A 24,045-nucleotide genomic window follows, 5' to 3' on the forward strand; every position below is an offset into this window, starting at 1 on the left:
GCTCTTTGAAGACTGCTCTAATCTAACGTAAAAGACAGGAGTAATCAGAATAGCACTTGAATGACAAATTATTCAAAACCATTTCGACTAAACAGTATTAGTAATGACACTAATACCACATTACTATTTCAAACAAATTCTGATGGAGCTGCTGATTTTCACAATGCTTCCTTTTCTCAGAAGCAAGGGAATATGGGTACTTTTCAAAAACTACCACGTCACAATACTAATAAAAAACAGTGTTCATGTGGGCGCCATTGCCTAGTCCGTCTGAGTATTGGTCCTGGTAGAGGGGAAACTTGGCAAAAGCCAGACCGTGGGTTCAGCCTTGACAAGTTAAGCTGTCAGGCAGCTCCAACTGAATACCATACAAAAAAAAACAAAAAAACAAAAAAGTTGCGATTAATGCGAATCAATTTAAATTCACGGATAAACTTTCTCACATTCCATGCCCGATTGACTTTAGGATCAAAAATGGTATGCTAGAAGTCATGTCGCAGAGTGAAAGCGTGAAAATCTTCCAAAATTTATGAATTCGGTTTGCGAACAATTGATCGTTAGCACACATGCCGAGCGATTCATTTTTCGCGGAGCGAAGTTTGTTGTGATGGCTTGACGACTAAGGGCTTATCGTTGTTGCTATGATCGCATGACAAAGAACAACCACGATGCATCATTTGTTTTATCATGATCACTAGATTTCCATCCTTGTTCATGACGATTCCATCCTGGGATTGAATCCCAGAATAAATCCCGCTCACTGAGATCGGAAAAAATTAAGATTGGAAACGATCCTGAAAATTGAGATGAATTCAAAGCATGCTTGTTCAAATCTCAGAGTAAAAAGATGATCTTAGAAGACTGTATTCGGTGAAAGGATAGTAAACGTTGGTGCTTGGCATGCGTAGTTGCCGAGTTACGGGTTAAACATCAAATTAACCGAGATATCAGTTTAATGGATTTCCGAAACTCGGTTACGACAAGTTTTGAGCTGATTTATCAGCAAAGAGTATAAATGCCGAGAGAGTTCAGCAATTTGAAATGCCGAGCTCGCGAATATTTTTTAAGTGTGTATGAACTATAAAATGCGTTGCACATTTTTAAGGATACCATAGGCATCATTAAATTGAGCGGTATATACTGACGAATTCCATGTCAAATCGGTCAGTCACAGAACTAGACCATCTTCAATTTGGATTAAATTTTGACCATGTTTTTGGTATGGTAGAATAAGTGTTTTCCATAGAAAAAAATATCATTTTGACTCAAGTATAACTTTCTAAAATGGCCTATAAATTTTTGAATGCAACTTATTTGAAAAATTCTAACACCGAAACCATTGTTTTTAGAGAAAAATGTTCTATGAAGAAGTTGTAGTGAACCGTTTGGACTATGAGAAAAAATATTTTATCTATCTTCATAAAAAAATCAAAAGTAAAACTTAAATTTTAAATTACACAAAAACCCTTTTTTTTATTATTTTTCAATTTTCGCCATAGAATCTTGACAGTAAACAGATGTTTGTGAGAAAGTTTCATGGTGGAGAAATTTTTAATAAAAAAGTTTTTCTAAGAACAACTTTTGGTCTATTTTCAAAATTTTGAATTTTTGTCAAAAAAAAAAAAATACGTTCTGATGATACAGTAAGCATCTTGGAATGGTTCTAAGCCATAAAGTTTATATGAATAATTTCTCTAGAAGTAGCCATTTTCGAGTTATATCGAGTTTAATGCAAAAAATATTGTTTAAATATTAAAATAGGCCATTTTTATAAGTTATTCGCGTTTCTCCATTGAAAATAATACGTTTTCGAGAGTAAACACCATATTTCTTTCCACTTACTTATTTTTCTTGATGGAGAATCGCGAATAACTAATGAAAATGGTCTATTTTAATCAGTGGCGATTCCCTAACCTCAAATCTACCTGTTCCACGATTAGAAATTCTTGAATATCAGCAACAAATTTGCATGTAATGAGTAGAGATTTGTTAGAAAGGACGATTTCAATAATTAACTTTTTGATTTACAATCTAAATTTGCCGAAATAGTCATTTTTAGAGTCGTAGAACAGGTAGAAAGTGAGGTTACGAGTCGCCACTGATTTTAATATTTAAATAATATTTTTTGCATTAAACTCGATATATTTCAAAAATGGCTACTTCTAGAGAAATTATTCATATAATCATCATGGCTTAGAATCATTTCAAAATGCTTACTGTATCATCAAAACGTATTTTTTTGACAAAAATTTAAAATTTTGAAAATCGACCAAAAGTTGTTCTTAGAAAAACGTTTTTATTAAAAATTTCTCCGTCATGAAACTTTGTCCCAATCATCTGTTTACTATCAAGATTCTATGATGAAAATTGAAAAAAATATTAAAAATGGGGTTTTTGAGTAATTTTAAATTTAAGTTTTATTTCTGAATTTTTTATGAAAATAAATGATATATTTTTTCAGTGTATATATTTTTCTTATAGTTCAAACGGTCCACTACAACTTCTTCATAGAACATTTTTTCTAAACTCAACAGTTTCCGAGTTAGAATTTTTCAAATAAGCTGCATGCAAAAATTTATAGGTAATTTTCAAATGTTACACTTGAGTCAAAATGATCATTTTTTCTATGGAAAGTACTTATTCTACCATACTAAAAACATGTGCAAAATGTAATCCAAATCGAAGACTATCGAGCACGATTTTTATTTTTTCGACTCATTCTGGATGGAATTTGTCTACTTTTGCTGTTTCCCATCTAACTACGTCCCTGACAACTGCTGTGATAATTTGGCGCTGAAACGGTTCACTCCAAATCCAAATCATGACTGGCAATCTAAAAAAGTGCCCCACTGTGGAACGTGTATTTGGGTCATGTAATGCAAGGAGCGTATTTATAAATGGCATTTCATGGGCGTTAATTTTAGAAATTGTCTCACGAGTCGGCTCGTATATTGCTTGTTTATTATTTTACCTTTATTTTTGAGCGGTCAGACATATGCACTGATGGTTGTAAGATTACTTTTGGTTCTAGGAATCTAATAACACAGCGTAACAAAAATGACATTTTTGCGTGTCTCAACGATCAAATTATGTGTCTCTAGTAGTTTTGGGGTTTCAGAATCTGATGCCATTCCCAGAAATGTTCCAGCACGTCACAATTTTTAGCTACAGGTCGCCAAAGTTGTAAAAAACACTGGTTATTGATGTTTACATAGAATTGCAAGTAGAATTTATCAAACTTTTTTGTGATCTAATCCACTAAGCATGCAAAATGAGGCCTGAACTTTCAATTTTGATATAATTTGGTTGAAATTGCACGATTAAATTTAGTTTAAACCGATTTTTTCAACACGCTTGCTGTCTCCATACCAGGCATTACAATCTCATCTGATCACTTTGATCATCTTCGGATGGTGAAAGATATTATCAGCAATCCAAGAGCGCTTTGATATGATTCCATATCACTATCAGATGATGATCTTGAAGCTTGTTCGGTGACATATGGGTATATTTCTGCTTTATATTATATTAGAATGTTATGCTGAATAAGTTAGATCTGTTGATGAACCACTGAGTTCTTGAAGTAAAAAAATATGAAAAATAGTGCTGAAACGGACTGAACTCTGATTGAATTCTGATTTTAAATCTTTCAAATGAGCCCTTGTATTTTGCAATGTCGGGATTTTTCTACCTACAAGGTGCGGACTCGATGGATATTGCTTGGGCCAGAAGATTCATCATGAATTCCTAAATTCTTTAACAAAAAATGCGTTCAGTTTCATGGGAAAATATCAGTTTTTTTAACTAAACTTTTATAACTTGTGACGTGATTTACAGACAAATTTTATCTGCTAAGGTGCAAGTAAGAGAAGCAAAGCAATGAGAGAATCATTTTATTATGAATGTATTACGAAGGAACCTTTTATTTCATTTTATATCTTATTTTTCACAATCCAGACTCATCCTATTATATTTTCTTCATTACTCAAGAAAGATTTCTGCTCAAGCGCTCCATTTCCTGACCCTAATGCTTGAAAGTTGCGTTTGTGGTCTTCGAAGGAAATACAAACACATTATGTGCGTGACTGCAATAGAATCCATCCAAACCTATAAAAATATAAAAAATGAAAATTTGATTTCCTCAAGCAACGAATTATTTACTTACTTCCGTTGGTTGACACTTCAGATAATTTTCACTTCTATTCTTCACTCAGAATAGTCAGAAAATACCCAGACGTGACAGCCGGGCTGTTTCGAATCTTTCTGAGCCACGGATTGCTCAGATGATAAGATTTCATCTTGAAACAAGAGAGTCAAAGATGAAGTTCAAAATTCGATCAAAGAGCTCCAAGATAATATCCTAAGATTTGATCCGTATCTTGCTCAGAAGATCGAGAGATGAGATTAAATGCAATGCCTGCTCCATACAAAATTTTTCGTTTCCCTTATATGCGAAAATACAATACTTCTTTAAATCATCAAAAAATTACTTTTCCGTGTCGACAGTATTATAAACTTTACTGATAAGTATTGTTATATACATAAAGTTTAAGTTCTGTGGCAAATTAGGCAAATAAATTACCTTACAAGCCGGCAAACTTGCATGCAAGTTGGCTAAATTAGTCAATTTTTGCATTTTCAACAGCCAATATCTCAAAAACTAGACGTGCTATGATATTTTTGAAAACGGCAATGGATTCAGCAACCCTTAATTAAGTAAATAGCGGTATTTTGGTGCTTGAGACAAAAACGTGTTCCGCAGTGTAATCATTTATAACTGGAGTTCTTCATGGATTAAATGTAACAGTCACCTAAGACTCTAGTTGGACCTTATTCTAGTGCTTGATTAAATTGATTCAATGTTGGCCAACATGATTTCAACTTCAAACGATTTGCCAAGAATAAGCATTACTCTTAATTCTATTGCACAAATGTTTGCTTAATTTGCTAAACCCTTTTTGCCAAGCTGAGTTTCGTGGGTTCGAATCTTTTCGTAAAGGAAATTTTCTTGACTTCCCAAGGCATAGAGTATCTTTGTATCAGTCAGCGGTTCTGAAATTTTCTTCGATGCTAAAATAACAAATTCGATGAAGAAAGTGTTCTTAGAACACTATGCTAAGCTGTAGGTCAGTGAGATTTAATTCCAATAAGATAAAAGGTACGGTTGTAGATACTATTCTTTACTCGGTGATAATATATTAACCCCAAGCTGCTTGATTCATACCCCACAACCAGCCATGGATGATTACTCACAGAACAACATTCTTATTCCTATACACACACACACACACACACACACACACACACACACACACACACACACACACACACACACACACACACACACACACACACACACACACACACACACACACACACACACACACACACACACACACACACACACACACACACACACACACACACACACACAACACACACACACACACACACACACACACACACACACACACACACACACACACACACACACACACACACACACACACACACACACACACACACACACACACACACACACACACACACACACACACACACACACACACACACACACACACACACACACACACACACACACACACACACACACACACACACACACACACACACACACACACACACACACACACACACACACACACACACACACACACACACACACACACACACACACACACACACACACACACACACACACACACACACACACACACACACACACACACACACACACACACACACACACACACACACACACACACACACACACACACACACACACACACACACACACACACACACACACACACACACACACACACACACACACACACACACACACACACACACACACACACACACACACACACACACACACACACACACACACACACACACACACACACACACACACACACACACACACACACACACACACACACACACACACACACACACACACACACACACACACACACACACACACACACACACACACACACACACACACACACACACACACACACCACACACACACACACACACACACACACACACACTCACACACACACAACACACACACACACACACACACACACAGCTTGGGATTTTTACCCTTTCCAAGCGAAACTCATACATACAGCCGTATGGGAATACCACCTTTGGTACTTCCTTCGGGAGGTGGCCGAGCGTCTGGTCCATCTGACCAGGGGCTCAAGCATGGTCTACCTAGGATGTGGCGGGGGTTCATCAGTGGGCTCTGGTGAATCTCTACAAAAAACCACATATCTGTAAGTAACCCTGAACAAGCGACCTGGTACCGCTTTCAAAGTGCCTTAGCCCAACCATTGGAGTGCCAACCGGCACATTAGGATCGATGCCAGTAAGATCCTAATTACGGCATACTGGCTGCAAGGACAAGGACAAGGTCAAGGACTGTATCAACACGACGCTATAGAGCTGACAATCGCTCTATTCCACTTCCTTAGTAAGAATGGGTGACACTATTCTGAAACGGCAGGTGGGCTAATGGAACGGTTGCCCCCGTCCCGTTAAAACCGTGGCAGGCCTCCTAGTACGTTCAAAGCTCGCCACCTTAGCTGGTGGAAGTAGGCTCAGATGGATATTCCTGACTAGCGTCGATCTGGCTCTGAACCCGGTACCCCATGAAGGACCGTGTCAGCCCTCGCGTGGACCTCACTGCAAGCAAAGGTACCCATGGGATCACAAGGACGACTACTTACGACGGGTGGAGATAGCGGCTTGGAGGGGGGACCCTTAAGCATGGAAGTTAACAACATCAACGTAGGTGAAACAGCGAATCCGTTCGCAAAAAGTGGCTTGCCGAGGTCGCCACCGAAGCAATGCCAACAGCAGGAGCTGGAACAGCAGCAGCTGGAACACCAGCAGAGCGAAGATGAGCTGCACGAGCAGCGAACACGTGAACAGGAGCGGCGGGATAAGTCGCAAAGTGAGCAGGAGCAGCGCGAGAGACAGCAGCAACATCAGCTGCAAAGTGCGTGGAAGTTACCCCCGAGGCAATCGAAGGTGGAAGCGGCGAAAACCGTCGTAGATGAGCTTCGGGAATTCGTCGATAAGAGGCACAACGTGCACAAAGACATTAAGGACCTCGTGGCAAGGATTCAAGGAACCCTCGGATCCGCCGTCAAGGACTGGAGGAAAGTGATGCAGAGGATTGAAGCTGTTGAAACCGAGTTAGCGGCGACCAAAAAGGCCCTGGCAGCTGCGGTAGTGCAGCCGGAAAAAACCGGCATAGCCCCTCGGAAAGACAGCAAGGGGAAAGAAAGGTCAGCGGGAATAGGAACTACGCCAAGTTTCACCCCCAAAAGACATAGGTCGTCACCAGGAGACGAAAGACAGGATGTATCCAAGAAGCCGAAAAACGTAAATCCAAAACCGGCGGATGAAGTGCTCAGAGGGGGACCTGGCGATATCCCATGGCAAGAGGTCCGGAACAAGAAGAAGAGAGGTAAACAGGAGAGTGCCAGAAAGCAAAGGCCAATCAGGAAGAAGGCAAAATGCGAAGCTGTTGTCGTCAAAACTAGCGAGGACACTTATGCTGAAGTCTTGCGGGCCATGAGGACGGACCCTCAACTAAAGGAGTTTAGTGCCGACGTTCAGAAGATCAGACGCACCCAGACGGGAGACATGCTCATCGAGCTAAAAAAAGACTCGGTGAACAAAAGCTCGACATACAAAGAGCTAACCGAGAGAGTCATGGGCGAAAAGGTGCAGGTGAAAGCCATGTGCCCTGAAGTGACACTCCAATTGCGGGATCTGGATTGGATCACCACCGAAGAGGAAGTGAGGACCGCCATAAAGGAGCAGTGCGATCTGGAAACGGTGCAGATGACAGTACGGCTAAGAAGAGCACCGCTTGGTACACAGGCGGCGTCCATAAAGCTCCCAGTAGACGCAGCCAACAAAGCGCTGGAAGTCGGGAAAATTCGAGTCGGTTGTTCAGTATGTCCACTGAAGATCTCCCAGAGACCGGAGGGATGCTACAGGTGCCTGGAATACGGCCACCTGGCACGGAACTGCGAAGGACCAGACAGAAGTAAGCTCTGTAGATGGTGTGGCGACGAAGGTCACAAGGCGCAAGATTGCAACAATAAGCAAAGGTGCCTGATCTGCAAGGACAAAAGTCGCAACAGACACGCGACGGGAGGCCCTAAGTGTCCGGCCTTCAAGCAAGCGAGAAATTCTAAACCGCAGTGGAGGTAACTCAGCTAAACCTCAACCACTGTGACACAGCGCAACAGCTGCTGTGGAAGTCCGTATCGGAATCGAAGTGCGACGTAGCTATCCTTGCCGAGCCGTATCGAGTACCAGCTGGAAACGGTAACTGGATCGCTGATAAGGCGAAGACAGCGGCAATCTGGACGATGGGGAGGTATCCTATCCAGGAAATAGTGTTCCAGGCGGACGAAGGCTTCGTTATTGCAAAGCTTAACGATGTGTACGTGTGTAGCTGCTACGCACCCCCCCGCTGGACATTGGACCAGTTCAACGAGATGCTGGACGAGCTAACCGATAAGCTAGCCGACCGGAGACCAGTCGTCATCGCTGGCGACTTCAATGCTTGGGCAGTTGAGTGGGGCAGCCGTCTCACCAACCCAAGAGGGCGTAGTCTACTAGAAGCGCTGGCAAGGCTGGACGTAGACTTGGGTAACGAAGGAACAACCAGCACCTACCGTAGAGATGGCCGGGAATCAATAATCGACATCACTTTCTGTAGTCCTGTGTTGACGGGAGGCCTGAACTGGAGAGTCTGCGATGGGTACACTCATAGCGATCATCAGGAGGTCCGGTATAGAATTGGTGGAAGAACACAATGCTCACAGAGAGCGAGTACATCTCATGAGCAGATGTGGAAAACGAAACGTTTTAACGAAGAGCTTTTCGTGGAAGCCCTCAGAAGAGAAGAGCAGGTTCTGAACTTGAGATCGGAGGAGTTAACGGCTGCGATGGTACAAGCATGCGACATTGCCATGCCACGGAAGGTCGAGCCGAAATACAGACGTCGTCCGGTATACTGGTGGAATGAGACACTTGGCAACCTCCGCAAAAGATGTCTCCAAGCCAGGAGACGGATGCAAAGAGCCAAAACCGATGGTGAGAGGGAAGAGCGAAGAGTAACATTGAGGGCGGCGAAAGCCGATCTGAAAAGAGAAATTTCGCTGAGCAAGAGAACGTGCTTCAAGGAGTTGTGTCGCGATGCCAATGCAAATCCGTGGGGAGATGCATACAGGGTGGCGATGGCCAAGATCAGTGGTCCAGCCGTACCCGCTGAAACATGCCCAGAGAAGTTGCAGATTATCGTCGACGGGTTGTTCCCACAACACGCGCCAACGGTCTGGCCACCGACACCGTATGGCCAGGAAGGTGAAGAAAGAGCAATCATTACCAATGAGGAGCTCATAGAGGCGGCCAAGAAAATGAAGCCGAAGAAAGCGCCTGGCCCTGATGGTATCCCCAACGTAGCGTTGAAAGCAGCTATCACGGCCAACCCAGATATGTTCCGGACATCACTCCAGATCTGCTTAGATGAGGGACATTTCCCAGCACAGTGGAAAAGGCAAAAACTGGTTCTGCTACCGAAACCGGGTAAGCCCCCCGGTGAACCAGGCTCGTTTCGGCCGATATGTTTGCTTGACACACTCGGAAAGCTGTTGGAGAGGATCATCCTCAATAGACTGATGGCGTTCACTGAGGGAGAGCGTGGACTGTCGGAGTGGCAGTATGGATTCCGGAAAGGAAAGTCAACGGTAGATGCCATCAAAACAGTGATTGACACAGCCGACAAAGCAAGGACAAAAAAACGTAGAGGTAACCGTTACTGTGCTGTCGTGACGATAGATGTGAGAAACGCCTTTAACAGTGCAAGCTGGGAAGCCATTGCTGTGGCGTTACATAAAATGAAGGTTCCGGATTATCTGTGCAAGATACTAGGAAGCTACTTTGAAAACCGGGTCTTGAGCTACAGCACTAGCGAAGGACAGAAGACGAGGTCGGTAAATGCGGGAGTTCCACAGGGCTCTATCCTGGGTCCAACGTTGTGGAATGCTATGTACGACGGAGTGCTGACGCTTAGGCTGCCAACAGGCGTCAAAATCGTTGGATTTGCAGACGACATCACGCTTGTGGTCATTGGTGACTCACTGGAAAGGGTGGAGGTTCTCGCTACAGAAGCAGTGGACGCAGTCGAAAACTGGATGTACGAGAAGAAACTGGTGATAGCCCACCAAAAAACGGAGCTGTTGCTTATCAGCAATCGAAAAGTGGTGCAGAAGGCTGAGATTACAGTGGGAGAACACACCATAGCCTCAAAGCGGGAGCTAAAACACCTCGGCGTAATGATCGACGATCGGCTGAACTTCAACTGCCATGTCGATTACGCGTGCGAGAAAGCAGCAAGGGCAGTCACGGCGCTGTCCAGGATCATGCCGAATAACTCGGCGATTTGCAGCAGTAAGCGGAGGCTATTGTCTAGCGTGGCTACGTCGATCCTGAGGTACGCTAGCCCGGCGTGGGGAACCGCAATGAAGACGAAGAGGAACCGAGTCAAGCTTAGCAGCACGTATAGGCTGATGGCCATGCGGGTAGCGAGTGCCTACCGAACCATATCTTCGGAGGCAGTATGCGTGATTGCCGGAATGGTCCCTATCGGCTACGTTTTGGAAGAGGATAAGGAGTGCTACGAAGCTAGTAGTACTAGAGGAGCCCGGAAGATTGCCCGAGCCGACACGATGGTGAAATGGCAACGCGAGTGGGATACCGCTGAGAAGGGAAGGTGGACTTATCGCCTTATTCCAAATCTGGCGAAATGGGTGAGCAGATCCCATGGAGAAGTCAACTTCCACTTGACGCAGTTCTTGTCAGGTCACGGCTGCTTCAAGAAATATCTGCACAGGTTCGGCCACGCAGAGTCGCCGCTCTGCGCTGAGTGCCCAGTCGTAGAGGAGTCGCCGGAACACGTCATTTTCGAGTGTCCACGTTTTGCTGCGGAACGTAGCGAGATGACAGCGGTCTGCGGTGCTGACGTAACCGTAGACAACGTAGTGGATAGAATGTGTAGCGATGAGGTGATGTGGAACGCGGTGAACATGGCGGTGACGAAAATAATGTCATTGCTTCAGCGGAAGTGGAGGGAGGAACAAGCCGGTGAACCGGAAGTCAGTCTCCAACCGGAATCGCCGAACCGACCTCGGCACCCAACCGGTAGGTAAGCTTGATCCACCGTCGGGGACAAGACCGAGTAGATCGTGGAAAAGCCCCGGAAATTGTAGGCTTCGTGGCCATGCGGTTAGCGGCGTCAGTCGTTTAGGCATATTGTGCCATGAAGTGTGGGTTCGATTCCCACTCCAGTCGGTGGAAACTTTTCGTCAAACGAAAAATTCATCATTGGGCTACTGGGTGTTTCGTGTTGTCCGTTGCCTAATGTTTGTGATTGTTCAGTCTGTGCAGCCTTGAGCTGAAGACGGTGTAAATTGTCTTGCCAAATTGGTCGTCAGGGCACCTGTGAACCGGAAGTCATCCACCAACCGGAATCGCAGGATCGACCTTGGCACCTATCCGGGCAGCATCGGTACCGGAAGAACTTCCACCTCCGGGGAAGTCTTCGTCGGGGTAGGGTAGATTCACCGCCGGGGACTATCCGAATAGTGCGCGAGAACCTGGAGTGCTAAATGGCATGCGTCCAGCACCGAGAGAACTTCCTTCGTCAGGGAGTTTCTGGCACCCATGGTATCGTGAGCCGAATGGCTGAATATGGCATGTTTAGATCACAAACTAGGAATACTAACAAATTATTAATGGGAGCCGAAGGGCTCAGCATGGCATGGATTAGGAACTAACAAATTAATGATGGAGCCGAAGGGCTTAATGAAGGGTGCGCGTAGCATGTGTCGCCTCTTCTTCGAAGTAATACCGCAAGGTGGTGCCGGAGAAGAATTCTTTACGGTGACGGTGTACCTAGGAGACTGTTTTTTAGTGGGTAGGCGCCCCATTGCGAATCCCACACAGTGCCAAACCATACACTGTGGCATGAGCATGAACAAATACAGGCCAGTCTTGAGAAGATTTTTTTAACTCCTAGAGATGCATGAAAAAAAAAAAAAAAAAAAAAAACACACACACACACGAAACCGCAATCACAGGTGACTAAAAGCTCTTCGTCGCAACCTGTCAGCGACGGGGAAAGAAATTTCAAGAGTAAAATAACGATGACCTCATCGTCCCTCTGCTGGCTGCTGGACCAATCCCAAGATCATCACTCGGGTACCTAATATGCGACTGAAAATAAATCTCAACTTTTCAATGATCATATTTGCGTCGCACAACGATAAGGTGCAATGCTTTCTCGGGTGGTAGATTCGAGAAGTGGACCGGAGAGTATGGAGCGCATCACATCATCGATAGAACGGTCTTGTGACATGTGTTTTATGAGTGAACGATTGATTGTTTCGTTCGTTACGATCCTCGATTCATATACAGATGCATACAGAGGGTGTTCTGAAAGAAGAAGTTAAATTTGAATCGATTAGCTATCTCATCCGTATCGCGCTGCATACACAACTAGTATTGTCGGTTTCGGTAAGACCATCACTGAGCCAAAAATTACGTACTAATTTCATAAGAGAATTTTATAAAATTCTCGAATGAGAAACACCATACTTCTTATTCCTTAAGAATTTTCTCCAAAGATATCATGTGGGATTCCTTGCACAATCTACTGGTGAAATCAATGGTAGGGTTAGATAGATTATCCCGGGCTTATCATAAGTAATTTACAGTTGTACATCCAGGAAAACTCCGTTTTGCTCTACATATTTTAGAGTTACTTAGTGCACTAGTGAAACAAACTTTGAATTCTCGCCCTACAAAGCTCGTCCATCCGCCTTCGCCATTATTGATGCATTCAATGTCGACCGCTTTTATTTCTTATCAGCACCGAAACCGTTCCATAACCCCAACAATCCGTTAGGTTTGCTAGATTCGACCGTCTGTATTTATGAAACTTCGACAGCGACAAAGCACAAGAACAACGACGGCGGCACCCATTTGGAAATGCAATCCACCCTGGCGCGGAGTCCGCTTGATTTGGTTCGCTTTCATCACTTCTACGTGTGGTGATCACACTATTCCTATCAGTTATTGCGGGTTCAGGGCCTGTTGTTTCGTTCCTGTCGCGCTCTCTGCCTTGCGAACCCCGCATTCTCGCACATTTCACCTGGGGAGGATTGATGCACGAAGCGCCTCATTGGGATAGATGTCTAGAGCGACTGAAACTGAAAGTTTCTTCCACTCCACACAGGAGCAGTTTGGGTCAATCGTGGCTAAAATTATTTTTTCCTCTCATGGTCTTCTTATGCACTATTGTTTTCATTAAGTCTTATTGAGATTAATTTCGAATCATACAGTAACACTTAGTACAGTCACAAGTACACTTTTCACGGCATTCTAGATTTTGCTATACTACCTTATCTGAGATACCTTATGTGCCATACAATTTTGAATAATTGCAAGAAACAGTTCTCTATTTCGTCGTTGTCTGCATCATTTTTCTTATATTCCTGGCAATAGTACCCAGGTAACAATTTACTTTATATCTGATTTTATTTATGTTTTATGATAGTTTTATTGTGGATTTGCGGATTCTTCTAGGTTTTATAGTAATTTTCATAATGTACAAATGTTCTTGGATCGTTCTTGGTTTTGATCACTTTTACAAGAATACTTCGGATGTACCACATAATATTTCATTTTTAATAAAAAACCGGTGACCTTGGTAACAGTTTTATGAAACTATAGTACGTATCTCCAAGAACACGTAATTGAGCAAGAGTAAGAACTCTTGACCGAGAACATAATCAGGGTGTCTACTACCTGAAAAAAACTGGGATTTTGGCCACCCTCATCCACGTATTCGGCTGGGATTCGAACCCAGGTCTCTTGTATGCTAGACGAGCGCTTTACCAACTAAGCTACCGAGCCATTTGGTGACCCAATAACTTAGAAAGTTACAAGTTTTGAATTAAAATCTCCACAGATCACGCAGACCCTTTTCATAACCCACATCCATCCATCTCACACGCGCGCAGAGCGAGTGCGATTTATTTTGTGTTGAAACTGTCGCTTCCACAACAACTGTATTGGGGAAGTGTATAGATGGAGAAAGGCCCTCAACGTGTCGTTCGCATTCAAGTGACGACATGATTATTACAGAGAGGCAGTCACTCTAATATAGATTGTCAGCCATTCCATGAAAAACAGATCTAGTGGGTCACCGAATTCCGTGAAAATTTTCTATTTTGTTCCTTATCCGAAATAAGGATACACGTGTTTTTGAATTTTTTTATTAGGGTGACCATTACCGAATTAGGGTGACCAGAAAAATCTGATAATTAATCTGTTCTCAGACGCGCTCGTGTTCTCTCCATTCAACAAATACTCGAAGTGTTTTTTCCACCTGGAGCCACCAAGATTTTGTTTGTCAGCAAGTTACCTTCGCGGTCATTGCACATGACGGGAGACGGCGCAGTTTTTCTCCGTACGCCATTGACAGTTTCGTAAAATCAAAATCTTCACATATCGTTTTGTTCAATGCTGTTTTGCGCCTCAGTAATGATGTCTTCTTCATACTGCCTTTTCTTTCGACGGTGAATTTGTTTCTCGGCTGCTCTAGCTTCCTTGTACCGCTCTCTATCCTGCCGGGTACCAGACACTAACATCCGGCTTCTGGCAACATTCTTCTCATCCGTCACATTCTGACACTCCTCATCAAACCAACCGTTTCTTGGTCGTCTCTGAACAGTACCTATCACCTCTCGCGCTGCTGTGCTCATCGCATCGTAGATAGACTCCCACAGATTGTTGAGGTTGTCGCCTAGATAGTGATCAGAGTCGATGTTTGGGCCTCTAAAGGTCCTCACATCGATGACATCCGAGAAATGCCGACCGTCCACCAAACGTGGTCTATTTGGTTGCAGAGCTCGCCATTTGGGTGCATCCAGGTGTGCTTTCGGATGTCTTTGCGTGCAAAGTAGGTGCTGCTGATGGCCATCCCTCTAGCTGCAGCAAAAGTTATTAGCCTTACAACGTTGTCATTGGTGGCGGAGTGAAGGCTCTCCGTATCAATTATTGGGCGGAAAAATCCTCTCTTCCAACCTGAGCGTTGGCATCCCCGATAACAACTTTTACGTCATGTTTTGGGCACTCTCCGTAGGTCTTGTCGAGACAATCATAAAACGCATCCTTCGTGTCGTCGGGTTTATCGTTTGTCGGCGCATAGATGTTGATCAGACTGTAGTTGAAGAATTTGCCCCGTATCCTTAATACGCAGATTCGTTCATTATTCGCTTTCCACCTCATAACACGCTTCATCTGCTTCCCGATCACTATGAATCCGACACCATGCTCTGCCTTATCGCTGCCACTATGCTAGATGTTGTATTAGAAAGCTGTTTTGGCGACGGGATCCACCGCCCTGAATTCACGTTCTCCAGTTCAAGGCCATCTTACTTCTTGAATAGCAGCCACGCTCACTCCAACCTTCTGCAATTCACGAGCCAAAAGGCTCACTCGTCCGGGTTCATTTAACGTCCTGACATTCCAGGTACCGAGTTTCCAATCATAGTCCTTATTTCGTTGCCAGGTCGGTTGCCGAAAATATCGTTCGTTATTTCGCCTTTCTCAATTTTTCGTGGTAGGTAAGAAATTCGATATGCAACCTTACCAGGGTCGCGATACCTTACCTACATCACGATGGTGGGGCTGCCACCTTAGGTGTAGCTGACGTGATACAGCATTTCATACTCAGCCGCTGGATGCCAGAACAAACACTGTTTGAGCCGCACCTCCTTGGTGGACAGACGCTCGAGACACACCTCCTCACTCTAGCTGATGTCAGAAGGACAACAGTGCCCAGGCTGCACTACCAGCTAAGTACGGAACCCTTTTTTTTCTTCCTTGTCTGTAGAGCCTTTTACCCACTGCGTCCAATAATTAGGAATATTGTGGTATGACCCATATTTAATTTTGTGCTCATCAAATATCCTCTCACAATTGAGATGTGGTGGACAATGGTTGATGGAGCACGTTATCCCAACTAGGCTCAACTCGTTTTATAAAGTTTATTACCCTGTTTGGATTGCATTGCCAAACTTCGGAGGGCTCCAATAACACTTTTCCAAATATTGAAAACCTTTGATTGAACAATGCTCCACAGCTGCAAAGCAAGTGTTCAGCGGTTTCGTTTTCGTTCAAACAAAATCGACATTCTGAGAATTGGATTTTTCCAATCCTGTAAAGGTAATACCTGCTCGGGCAGTGACCAGTCATCAGACCGGTTATTACCCTGGTATTCTTTTTATTAAGATTTAATATGGCCCGGGCTTTTGACAGACTGGGTCTAATAAATCTTTTCGCTTGCTTGGCTGTATCCGTGGCATTCAAATTAGTTTCTACCATGGACATTTCCCAAGTTCTTAGTTTCATCCTAAGAGTACTCTCAGGAACTCCACAAAAAGCTTCAGGGCCGACGAAGCTCGAAGCTGCACCCTGTCTTGCTAGATTGTCAGCGATTTCATTCCCTTCAATACCACAATGGCCGGGAACCCAGTACAACGTTACTTCGTTCCTACTGGCCAATTGCTTCAAAGAGAGTACATTCCCACACTAACTTCGATTGACATGTAAATGCCTTTATCGCATTTAATGCTGCTTGACTGTCCGAGAAAATACAGATCTTAGCAAACCTGTAATACCTTTTGAGACAAACATTTGTACATTCTAAAATTGCTTGAATTTCAGCCTGAAATACAGTGGGGCTGCATCCCATAGCTATAGACTTACTAATACCGGGACCAAAAACTCCAGCCCCGGTATTTTCGCCCATCTTTGACCCATCGGTGTAAAATACAACAGACCCTGGACGTAAACTTGGCCCACCAGATTCCCACGTATTGCGGTTTGGTTTAACCACTTTGAAGGGCACATCGTAGTTTGTCTTCGTTATCATCCAGTCTTCTACTGTTTTTATATCTGAGTTCAAGTTGAATTCCTTGATGATCTTCAAGTGTCCCATCAGATCACCATCTAGTATTTTATTGTAACGGATAAATTGCAAGGCATTTTTTGCAGCTTGCAGTTTAACAAATTGATGCAAAGGTAGTAAATTGAGAAGGGCATCCAAAGCAACTGATGGTGTGCTTTTCATTGCCCCAGTCATAGATATACACGCAAGCCTTTGTAACTTAGCTAACTTCTTTTGAGTGGTTACCTCATTTGTTTTAGGCCACCACACCAGTGAAGCGTAAGTAATTGCTGAATAAATCCAATGTACCATGTTTAGGCGTAGGCCCCAGGTTTTCCCCAAGGCTTTATTGCAGACCCACAGGGCATTTGTACCCTTAGTTATGATCTTATTTAGATGAGAATTCCAGTTCAATTTCTTGTCCAGAGTTACACCAAGGTGTTTTACTTCTTCCGAGAACTGAATTCGAATTCCATCCAAAAAAGGCTGTTTGAGGTTCACCTTTTTCCTCCTTGTAAAAGGAACAATAACTGTTTTCGAAGGGTTTACATTTAAGCCCTCACTTCTGCACCATTTGAGAGTACTGTTTAACGCAGATTGCAACCGATCGGAGATTGTGTCATCATATTTTCCACGAATCACAATGGCCACATCATCTGCGTATCCAATAACCTCAAAACCTTGATCCTTTAGATTTTTAAGGAGTTCGTCTACTACTAACGACCAAAGTAAGGGCGATAATACTCCTCCCTGAGGACATCCCTTCTTAGATCTTATAGATAGTTGCGCACCTCCCAGATCAGCGGATATCTCCCGATCTCTGAGCATAGCCATTACCCATTCAATAATGCTATTATCCAAGCCCCTTGTTTCCATTGCTGATCTCATGGAGCTGTAGGATGCATTATGCATTAATGCTCCTTCGATGTCGAGAAATGCAACCACGGCTATTTCTTTGGCTTCAAGTGATTTCTCGATCTTACTCACTAGCGTCTGTAGTGCTGTATTAGTAGATTTACCCGTTTGATACGCAAATTGATATTTGCAAAGAGGCATTTCTATTAAGCTTGTTGACTTGATGAAATCATCAATTATTTTTTCCATTGTCCTTAGCAAAACAGACGAAAGGCTTATGGGTCTAAAGGCTTTGGGAGTTGTTTTATCCCTTTTGCCAGCTTTAGGAATAAAAACAACTCGAACCTTTCGCCACGCCTTAGGAATGTAAGACAGTGTAACGCTGGCCTTAAACATTTCAGTAAGGAGCGGACAAAGCGCCTCCTTCCCTTGTTGTAGCAGAGCTGGGAAAATTTCATCTTTCCCGGAAGATTTGAAGGGCTGAAAAGAACTCAGTGCCCATTCGACCTTCGATGGAGTGAAGATTTCACAAGCTTTCTGATAGGCATTTGTAGACCATATATGTCCTACCTTATCTAGAACCTGCTCTTCAACCGAATATGGGATCGATCCTGGGAAATGAGCTCTCATCATTACTTCTAATGTTTTAGAAGAATCAACAGTAAAACTGCCATCCTCCTTTTTGACGCTGCCTAGACCATTGGAGTGGTCTTTCGAAAGGACTTTGTGAAGCCTTGCGGCAGTAGGGGCACTGTTGATGTTTTCACATACCCGTCTCCAGTCCTTACGTTTGGCTTGACGTAATTCTTTGTTATATTCGGAACCCTTAGCTGGCCGTCTTTGTCATCGTTTGACCCGTGGAAGCGTGAGGTAGGGACTTGTGAAGACCAGAGCTATGTTAGGCGCTCCTTCCTAGTTGTTGGCTCACCATTTCACAGCCCGCACTCTTTCTTATTATTTCTTATTATACAAATCATTTTAGAGACAAATGTTCCTTGGCGTTAGGAAAAATACCCTTTTTATATATTGCATTGAAATATGAGTTCAAAAACATTCTGGGTTTTCATATATTTGTTCAGTTTTTTTTGGATTGAATAAAAAAAAAGAATCGTTCCCAGGAACGTCAAACATTTATTATTCACAATTTCTGAAAATTGTTTCAGTAATTTTAGAAATAAAACATAAATCAGTATGAAATCACCATTAACGAAGCATCTCCCAATTACGTCAGAAGTTGGCGCCTATGCATATATTACATTCAAAAAGTTTAAACTGAGCCGAACTTGTATCGAAAACTGATTCAGCAGCCTGTAATGCACGCAAAATATTGTTAAAAATGCTATTACAAATTTCAATCCAGTAAATCATACCTAATAATTTTGGAATATCGATATTTAAGAAAATATTTTTAAATGTACTTGATAATTATTGTATCATGATACTGTGGAAATGCAATTCGAAGACATTTTTTAACGTACAACACTTAACTAAATAAAATATTGAAATCCCATATCAGGGGAGCGATTCCAGAAAAATGTTGGCCTCAAGGGGGCGAAAGTTCAAAAAGTTTGGGAAGCACTGTTCTAAACAGATATTTTTGAGATTGCCCAAAAGGGAGCGAAGGCAGAATCATTGCATAAAAGTATGGAGGACTTAAGACTTTGTTGGAGAATCTTTGTATGAATTTCCAATGTAACTAGAACATACTGTATACTATTAGCTATAGTAAATGCATATAGCGGAATGGAAAATATTAATTCATTCAAATTGTAATTATGTCCGCAAATTTGTTCTAATTACTCCTGTGTGCACTGCAGCAAATTACCATCGTCTCATCGCATCGTAGCTATAAGCCGATGGTCATGGTGGAGGAACGCGATGACGAGTTGTTTGTTGCTTATCGAATCTCGAAGAAGCAGGTAATGACGTAGTCATTAGGTCGCCTGTATCAGCCCCGTGCTCGGTTATAGTGGCGATATCATTTTATACGTCTCTATAGCCAGAAGTTTGAATATGCCCCACATGTGGGGCTTGGCTCTCGTTCTGAGCTGAACTACTGATCCATGGTCAGTTGTTGGTTGAGTGGTTAGTATGATCCGGACGGACGTGGAAAGTGTGGAATTTCTTTCCTATAATATAGAGCTATGTGTGTATATATGAAGTATGCATTATCTACTCGTAAAGGAAGCATTCGCGTGACAGTGATTATTTATTTCTACTTCAGTTGGATGTTGTTCGATTAGCACCTAAGTGTATCTGTGGTCTAATAGATTTTCTAAACATTGATTTGAAACCTTATTAAAATCTTTAAAGATTTAGATTTACATCTTCATCTTCTTTGTATGTTCTGTTTTAACTTAACATTATGTTCTAGGAGCACTTCTAGTAGTGCACAACCCAATAAATTTTCAGCTTCATCGGTTCACTAAAACTCGAGATTTGCTTCCACAAAGTTTTGATGATAATCGTTAGAGTGAAACAAAAGATAGGGAAAATAACACGGTCTCCCGTGTTACCTTAAGATTTATTTATTGAAATAGTCAACGACGATATTTTACCCTAAGGAAAGACAATGAATATGTCAGCTAGAATAGATTCTGGACTGTACCAGAAAGTGAAACACTTCCCGTTCACCCAAGCATACATGTAGACATTTGGTCGCATAAACTTCAATAAATTTCCATCCACCTACCGGTGGAGGAAATTATTGATGTTAATTTCCTCAAATTAGCAGCGTAATAAATTTGCCGATTACTGTGCAACCTGGATGCTGCTAGGCTTGCTATGCTTTTTCAAAGTAACGTCTAAATGACCAGGCAGAATTAAAAAATATTTGATCCATATCTAATCAATCAAAAATTAAAATAAAAGCAGCTGTCTCATCTCTTTCATCCAGGTGTTCCTACGCTACTTTTTTCAGCAATGAAAAAGTTAATTCAAGAATTCTTCCTCACTTTCTTCTAGATATTGCTTTGGAAAGCTTCCAGAGAATATTCCACGATATTGTTTAAGATTTTTTACTAGAATTCCTCATTAAATTAGAACGAGGAATTTCTCACGCATTTTATGCTTCTGCGATTCTTCTTTCTTGCATTACGTCTCCACTGGGACACAGCCTGCTACTCAGCTTAGTATTCTTTTGAGCTCCTCCACAGTTATTAAGTGAGAGCTTTCTTTGACAATTGACCATTTTGCATGTGTATATCGCGTGGCAAGTACGAATATACTCTATGCCCTGGAAACCGAGCAACCTGAAAATATCCTCGACCAGCGGAATTCGAACCCACGACCCTCAGCTTGGTCTTGCTGAATAGTAAATTTCTTGAGGAATTCTATCTGATGTTTTTAAAGGAATTCGTTATGTTCGTTATGAATTACAACATAATGAATTTCCGGCATAATAGAGACCTTGGAATAAATCCTGCATTTTCTGGAGTAGTTCCTTTTTTTTTGTATGGATTTCCTGAAAAAAATCTGATGTAATCTCTGAAGTTGTTTTTGCGGTTATTTTTAGAAAAATTACAGTTTGAATTCTTGAAGGTGCCTATTAAGATGGTTCAAAATATCGGTTTTGCTCCACATCGCTCATCCAATTTTAATTGAGATTCTGAGTGTCCTCCAAAAATTTGAGCACATTTGAATGGCAATTGAGACTGCACAAATTGAAGGGTTTGTATAAGAATTACTTCGGAAAAAACGAACAATACATTCAGTCGGTCCTAATGTTTGTGCATGACCCATTGAATCCCTCGATGGATAGTTTTATTAACTACAGTCAACTCTCCCTAACTCGATATTGAAGGGACCATCGAGTTACGGAGATATCGAGTTACAGAACACAAAACCAGTGCAACTGCGATCCAAGGGACCATCGAGTTAGCCATGAAAACCAACTTTTATTAAGGTTCTCTATCTCGATATCGAGATACGGAATATCGAGTAAAGGAGAGTTAACTGTACAACTTTATCGAAGACTGTATTAAAATCGGACGTCTCAGTAATTAGTTATTGACAAGGGATTGAATTCTGATAATATGAGAGATTATCTCACGTATCGCTCTCTATAACTATCATAATATTCTGCACATTATGAGAGACTGTTTATCGTATACTGCTACAACTTTGATCATATTGGGGGAATAGTAGTGCATGATAAAACCCCTCTAAACATGCTCCAAACCTGGGGGACACTATTGCTATTGAAAGTTCGTGGATTGTGTATCATGCCAGTAAAGAAAAACACCTATACAAAACGGTAAACAAGCGAGAAAAATGGATTTTATCATCGCTCTCTCTTTTGGGGCTTTCGTTCCCTGCTTCTATTTATCAGACTTGTTACAACTTGCTTCACATTGCCGATCATAGACCGCAACAGATGGGATGTTTTCCTTCGCTTACTTTGATCGTGCTTCAAAATCAAATGAGAGCTAATTCTGCAATGCCTGCCGTCGGAACAAACGCTTCCTTGGCAGGGTTGGGAAAAATTCTGAAATTCACTCTACAGTAGGCAAGCGTAGCAAATCACAGTCAGCGGAGCCAGTGAAGCTGCTGTAGGCAAAATGCTTTGAAAATAGCAAAACACCCGTTGCTAAAGGCAACCCAAAACTACTGTAGAAAAATGTTCTATTTCCCGCTGCATTTCCCGCATTTACAGCCTTCAATGACTCTAACGATTTAGAAAACTCATGCACCCAACATAGGCTTCTTGATGAGATTCACGTTTTTGAACTACTGTACTGGGAAGAGCCTCGTGATTTTCGCGAAATTCAAGCCTACTACTATTACCATTCCCAGTACTGTTCCTTGGTCTTCTTCAAAAATTCCATCCTCTTGCTCAAGGCTTCCAGCGTTAACTAGATTCATTCTGTCATCAGGAACCATCTCCATTGCCGCTTGACTTTTCATCCTTGAATGGTCTAGCTGCCGGTTCCAAGAACTAGCTTCTTCCTCGATGCAAATTTCATCTCCATATGACAAGTAAACGTCCATCTTGTACGAATCGTCTGTAATTGGACACACGCCAATAGTATCGCCATTGAAACTTATCTCAGCCGTTGTTGCTTCAAACGTTACCTTCATTCCAGCTTTTGTCATCATCTTCAACGATAGCAGATTTTGTTCGTAAATCCGGAACGTACAGTACGTTGTCGACTGTACACGTGACTCCCCGGCTGCTGGTTCCCTCAATTCGGCCTCTATGTCATACGATTAACGATTGATTGTTTTTCGCAACAGAAAGAACAATAGGTTGCTTCAATTTCTCCAAGGAAACAATATATTCCTGACGATTCACTAGGTGATAACTAGTACCGGAGTCCAGCTTGAAGGTGACTGTTCGTCGACTACTGCTATCCGTCGACTCATGAACGCAAATACTTTTCTGTTGGACGCCACATTCGCTTCCGCTGGTAGTTCGCTTCTGCAATCCTTCGCCTTATGGCCCTTTTTGTTACATCGATGACATTTCCCCAGGAACTTATCGCTTCGTTCTTCATACAATGCCTTCTGCTGGTTACCAACAAACGCGAATGGCTCCTTCTCATATACCTCGGTTATTCGATCGGATTTCTTCATTTCTTCCGCTAGTAATCTCTCTCTCTGACGACATGCAGGATCAGGTTTTCCTCGCCCAAGTTTTCCAACGCTCTTACCAAAGGGTCAGGGGAGGGTAACGTAAAGCTGCGACACCAGATCTGTCTTGAAGTTTCGCTCCTACCGACTTGAGTTTCCGGATCAGCTCGTCAAAAATTTTCAAATGGTCCTTGATCGATGCATTTTCTGCCATCTTCAGCTTTGCGAGTTGCTTGCGCATCAGCGTCTGCGAAGAAATCAACTTCTTGACGAAGCTTCCCTCCAAAGTGGTTCAGATATGCTTGGATGTTTCCTTCTCCCGGATAACATCCAACAAGTCGTCGTGGATAAATTAAATTATCAGATTCACCGCCTTACCGTCCATTTCTTGGAATTTCGGAAGCTCGGCTTCGACGGTTGGCACATCCTTCTTGACCGCGTCCAGCAATCCGGCCGACTTCAGTAACATCTCGACTCTGAATTTCCAGTTCTAGAATTCAGCACCGGTGAACTGCGGTATCCCGTGTACCAATTCTCTG

The 24,045-nt window shown here is 42.6% G+C and overlaps 1 protein-coding gene across 1 annotated transcript in view; it reads left to right on the forward strand.

The window, feature by feature from the left end:
- LOC5565517 (protein diaphanous) overlaps positions 1 to 24,045 on the forward strand; it is a 36,622-nt gene that overhangs the window by 6,424 nt on the left and 6,153 nt on the right. The window lies entirely within an intron of this gene.

This window comes from Aedes aegypti, chromosome 2 (genome assembly GCF_002204515.2).
Source record: "Aedes aegypti strain LVP_AGWG chromosome 2, AaegL5.0 Primary Assembly, whole genome shotgun sequence".
Taxonomy (NCBI): Eukaryota; Metazoa; Arthropoda; class Insecta; order Diptera; family Culicidae; genus Aedes; species Aedes aegypti.